Source organism: Pseudophryne corroboree, chromosome 3 (genome assembly GCF_028390025.1).
Source record: "Pseudophryne corroboree isolate aPseCor3 chromosome 3, aPseCor3.hap2, whole genome shotgun sequence".
In the NCBI taxonomy this organism is placed as follows: Eukaryota; Metazoa; Chordata; class Amphibia; order Anura; family Myobatrachidae; genus Pseudophryne; species Pseudophryne corroboree.
In genome coordinates this window covers 307,209,755-307,215,654 of record NC_086446.1, presented here as the reverse complement: position 1 = coordinate 307,215,654, position 5,900 = coordinate 307,209,755, and the positions used below count along the sequence as shown (strand labels likewise).

General features: G+C 43.6%; 1 pseudogene; it reads left to right on the top strand.

Moving 5' to 3' along the window:
* Positions 1-1,636: 1,636 nt before the first annotated feature.
* LOC134898522 (5S ribosomal RNA) lies at positions 1,637-1,755 on the top strand (annotated as a pseudogene).
* Positions 1,756-5,900: the final 4,145 nt, after the last annotated feature.

Below are 5,900 nucleotides of genomic sequence, written 5' to 3'. Positions count from 1 at the left end.
GTATATATATATATATATATTTATATATACAGTATATATATATATATATATATATTTATTCCATACGATGGTCTGGCACTCCTCGTCTTCCATGGGTATCTGCTTCGGTGCCCTCCTAAGAAGTGTTTTGCAGCCCCAATATAGACCACCTAAAGGCGGCACTCGGAGACAATACGGTGCAAATCAAGCGCTCCCAGCCATGGTCAACTACAGGTTCCTGTCCGCAACATACAGAAAGGGACGAAACGCGTTGGACAGTTACTGACTCTCTGCTTTCCTATGTGATTGACAGATAAGCATTTATATTGTCAGAAAATTGTACGAGTCCATTTTTATGTTTTTTATTATATTAAATGTTTAAAACAGTATTACACTGAATATTTTGGAGTGTTTATATGTTTATATGTCTGACTAGCTAAGCTAGTGATCATTTGTTTTAAGGCACTTGAGTTCTTTTTGAGTATAAGGCTGTAGCGCTAGTTGCAACTTTTATATATATATATATATATATATATATATATATATATATATATTATATGCACAAGACAGTAGTACAGCGCCACTTGTGAAATGAAAGTCTCAGTAAGGCTATGTAAACTTTAAAAGTTTCACCACACAAAAATACTAAAAGCCCATTTTCCCTTCTAAAAAGGTGTCAGCCAAACCCTAAAAATACAACAATGGTAAAATGTTGTTAAAAATGCATAAAAATGGGGGGATAGGGATATCGGCGACTAATGTGGCTAAAAGACCGTGTTTTTAAACAATGTTTCTTTTTTTTTTAAATTGAAAGCCAAAAAATATATATATATAAAAGCAAAAAGTTTTTAATACATGAGAGTAAAAAACGTTTCGTCTCAACAGACTTCTTCAAGGGGTAGGGACAGAATGAAGCTGTATGTCTATTTATACCCATATCACTTAGGTATGAGGTGATGACATCATAATTGATCATGTGACATGATCTGCCAATAAACACTGGCAGAACGTACAAAACTTATTTTAAATCACATTTTAAGACATATCAGGGGTGGGATCCTCATCTGGCATATCCATTATTGGTGAAACCGAGTTAAGAACAGTGTACAAAACGTTTAAAAACGTCCAGATTGCGGACAGGAGTCATTTCCGCCACACTTCCGGTGACGGAGAACTCCGTTCGTCACTTCCGCCCCACTTCCGGCGGTGATCGCGCATGCGCCCGCGGCGGCTCCCGGTTATGAAATTGCACCTTTTTTATAAGGTGCAGTATTCACCACTCCTCTTATCCTTTACATACCGTTTTCCTCTTTCGTTTCCTTTCTTTCTTGTTTTGTTTTCCACGTCATCCAATAAGACACGTTTTGCACTATATAAAATATTAAATAATTGTTTTAAAACAACCAGGTCGATTTCATGGTGTCTGTTTGAATCCGCGTATAGTCAAACCACACTGGTACGTCCAATCTCGCCTGATCTTGGAAGCTAAGCAGTGTCTGGGCCTGACCAGTACCAGGGAGGGAGACTACCTGGGAAGATCGAGTACTGTAAGGATAACAGTTGTTGTACAATATATATCGACCTATTGATAAGCACTTTTAGTGATTAAAATATTTTTATAACCGGGTCTTGAGCACTGTGATGTCTGTAAAAATCTACATACAGTCAAACCACGCTGGTACGCCCAATCTCGTCTGATTTTGGAAGCTAAGCAGTGTTCGGGCCTGACCAGTACCAGGGAGGGAGACTACCTGGGAAGATCAGGTACTGTAATGATGACAGACGAGTACCAATAAATAACTGACCAAGTACTGCGGTATTTTATTGTCACCTATTAGATACTAATTAATTCTAACACGGTGGATTACCATTTATACACTCCCGTTCCTTTGCACCTGTCTTACGTGTATGTGTATGTGTATGTGTGTATATATTAGAGATGAGCGGGTTCGGTTCCTCGGAATCCGAACCCGCCCGAACTTCATGTTTTTTTTCACGGGTCCGAGCGACTCGGATCTTCCCGCCTTGCTCGGTTAACCCGAGCGCGCCCGAACGTCATCATGACGCTGTCGGATTCTCGCGAGACTCGGATTCTATATAAGGAGCCGCGCGTCGCCGCCATTTTCACACGTGCATTGAGATTGATAGGGAGAGGACGTGGCTGGCGTCCTCTCCATTTAGATTAGAAGAGAGAGAGTGAGATTGATTTGAGACAGAGACACTTGATTTACTGGAGCTTAGGAGTACTGTAGAGAGTGCAGAGTTTAGTAGTGACTGACCACAGTGACCACCAGACAGTGCAGTTTTATTTAATATAATCCGTTCTCTGCCTGAAAAAAACGATACACAGTGACTCAGTCACATACCATATCTGTGTGCACTGCTCAGCCCAGTGTGCTGCATCATCTATGTATATATCTGACTGTGCTCACACAGCTTATAATTGTGGGGGAGACTGGGGAGCAGTGCCAGTTATAGGTTATAGCAGGAGCCAGGAGTACATATTATTAAAATTAAACAGTGCACACTTTTGCTGCAGGAGTGCCACTGCCAGTGTGACTGACCAGTGACCTGACCACACTGACCACCAGTATAGTTAGTAGTATACTATATTGTGATTGCCTGAAAAAGTTAAACACTCGTCGTGTGACTTGTGTGGTGTTTTTTTTTTTATTCTATAAAAAACTCATTCTGCTGACAGACAGTGTCCAGCAGGTCCGTCATTATATAATATATACCTGTCCGGCTGCAGTAGTGATATATATATATTTTTTATATCATTATTTATCATCCAGTCGCAGCAGACACAGTACGGTAGTTCACGGCTGTAGCTACCTCTGTGTCGGCACTCGGCAGTCCATCCATAATTGTATACCACCTACCCGTGGTTTTTTTTTCTTTCTTCTTTATACATACATACTACATCTCTTTATCAACCAGTCTATATTAGCAGCAGACACAGTACAGTAGTCCACGGCTGTAGCTACCTCTGTGTCGGCACTCGGCAGTCCATCCATAATTGTATACCACCTACCCGTGGTTTTTTTTTCTTTCTTCTTTATACATACATACTACATCTCTTTATCAACCAGTCTATATTAGCAGCAGACACAGTACAGTACGGTAGTCCACGGCTGTAGCTACCTCTGTGTCGGCACTCGGCAGTCCGTCCATAATTGTATACCACCTACCCGTGGTTTTTTTTTCTTTCTTCTTTATACATACATACTACATCTCTTTATCAACCAGTCTATATTAGCAGCAGACACAGTACAGTAGTCCACGGCTGTAGCTACCTCTGTGTCGGCACTCGGCAGTCCATCCATAATTGTATACCACCTACCCGTGGTTTTTTTTTTTCTTTCTTCTTTATACATACTACATCTCATTATCAACCAGTCTATATTAGCAGCAGACATAGTACGGTAGTCCACGGCTGTAGCTACCTCTGTGTCGGCACTCGGCAGTCCGTCCATAATTGTATACCACCTACCCGTGGTTTTTTTTTCTTTCTTCTTTATACATACTACATCTCATTATCAACCAGTCTATATTAGCAGCAGACACAGTACGGCAGTCCACGGCTGTAGCTACCTCTGTGTCGGCACTCGGCAGTCCATCCATAATTGTATACCACCTACCCGTGGTTTTTTTTTCTTTCTTCTTTATACATACTACATCTCATTATCATCCAGTCTATATTAGCAGCAGACACAGTACAGTACGGTAGTCCACGGCTGTAGCTACCTCTGTGTCGGCACTCGGCAGTCCGTCCATAATTGTATACCACCTACCCGTGGTTTTTTTTTTCTTTCTTCTTTATACATACTACATCTCATTATCAACCAGTCTATATTAGCAGCAGACACAGTACGGTAGTCCACGGCTGTAGCTACCTCTGTGTCGGCACTCGGCAGTCCATCCATAATTGTATACCACCTACCCGTGGTTTTTTTTTCTTTCTTCTTTATACATACATACTACATCTCTTTATCAACCAGTCTATATTAGCAGCAGACACAGTACAGTAGTCCACGGCTGTAGCTACCTCTGTGTCGGCACTCGGCAGTCCATCCATAATTGTATACCACCTACCCGTGGTTTTTTTTTCTTTCTTCTTTATACATACATACTACATCTCATTATCATCCAGTCTATATTAGCAGCAGACACAGTACAGTACAATAGTCCACGGCTGTAGCTACCTCTGTGTCGGCACTCGGCAGTCCATCCATAATTGTATACTAGTATCCATCCATCTCCATTGTTTACCTGAGGTGCCTTTTAGTTGTGCCTATTAAAATATGGAGAACAAAAATGTTGAGGTTCCAAAATTAGGGAAAGATCAAGATCCACTTCCACCTCGTGCTGAAGCTGCTGCCACTAGTCATGGCCGAGACGATGAAATGCCAGCAACGTCGTCTGCCAAGGCCGATGCCCAATGTCATAGTACAGAGCATGTCAAATCCAAAACACCAAATATCAGTAAAAAAAGGACTCCAAAACCTAAAATAAAATTGTCGGAGGAGAAGCGTAAACTTGCCAATATGCCATTTACCACACGGAGTGGCAAGGAACGGCTGAGGCCCTGGCCTATGTTCATGGCTAGTGGTTCAGCTTCACATGAGGATGGAAGCACTCAGCCTCTCGCTAGAAAACTGAAAAGACTCAAGCTGGCAAAAGCACCGCAAAGAACTGTGCGTTCTTCGAAATCCCAAATCCACAAGGAGAGTCCAATTGTGTCGGTTGCGATGCCTGACCTTCCCAACACTGGACGTGAAGAGCATGCGCCTTCCACCATTTGCATGCCCCCTGCAAGTGCTGGAAGGAGCACCCGCAGTCCAGTTCCTGATAGTCAGATTGAAGATGTCAGTGTTGAAGTACACCAGGATGAGGAGGATATGGGTGTTGCTGGCGCTGGGGAGGAAATTGACCAGGAGGATTCTGATGGTGAGGTGGTTTGTTTAAGTCAGGCACCCGGGGAGACACCTGTTGTCCGTGGGAGGAATATGGCCGTTGACATGCCTGGTGAAAATACCAAAAAAATCAGCTCTTCGGTGTGGAAGTATTTCACCAGAAATGCGGACAACATTTGTCAAGCCGTGTGTTCCCTTTGTCAAGCTGTAATAAGTAGGGGTAAGGACGTTAACCACCTCGGAACATCCTCCCTTATACGTCACCTGCAGCGCATTCATAATAAGTCAGTGACAAGTTCAAAAACTTTGGGCGACAGCGGAAGCAGTCCACTGACCAGTAAATCCCTTCCTCTTGTAACCAAGCTCACGCAAACCACCCCACCAACTCCCTCAGTGTCAATTTCCTCCTTCCCCAGGAATGCCAATAGTCCTGCAGGCCATGTCACTGGCAATTCTGACGAGTCCTCTCCTGCCTGGGATTCCTCCGATGCATCCTTGCGTGTAACGCCTACTGCTGCTGGCGCTGCTGTTGTTGCTGCTGGGAGTCGATGGTCATCCCAGAGGGGAAGTCGTAAGCCCACTTGTACTACTTCCAGTAAGCAATTGACTGTCCAACAGTCCTTTGCGAGGAAGATGAAATATCACAGCAGTCATCCTGCTGCAAAGCGGATAACTGAGGCCTTGACAACTATGTTGGTGTTAGACGTGCGTCCGGTATCCGCCATTAGTTCACAGGGAACTAGACAATTTATTGAGGCAGTGTGCCCCCGTTACCAAATACCATCTAGGTTCCACTTCTGTAGGCAGGCGATACCGAGAATGTACACGGACGTCAGAAAAAGACTCACCAGTGTCCTAAAAAATGCAGTTGTACCCAATGTCCACTTAACCACGGACATGTGGACAAGTGGAGCAGGGCAGGGTCAGGACTATATGACTGTGACAGCCCACTGGGTAGATGTATGGACTCCCGCCGCAAGAACAGCAGCGGCGGCACCAGTAGCA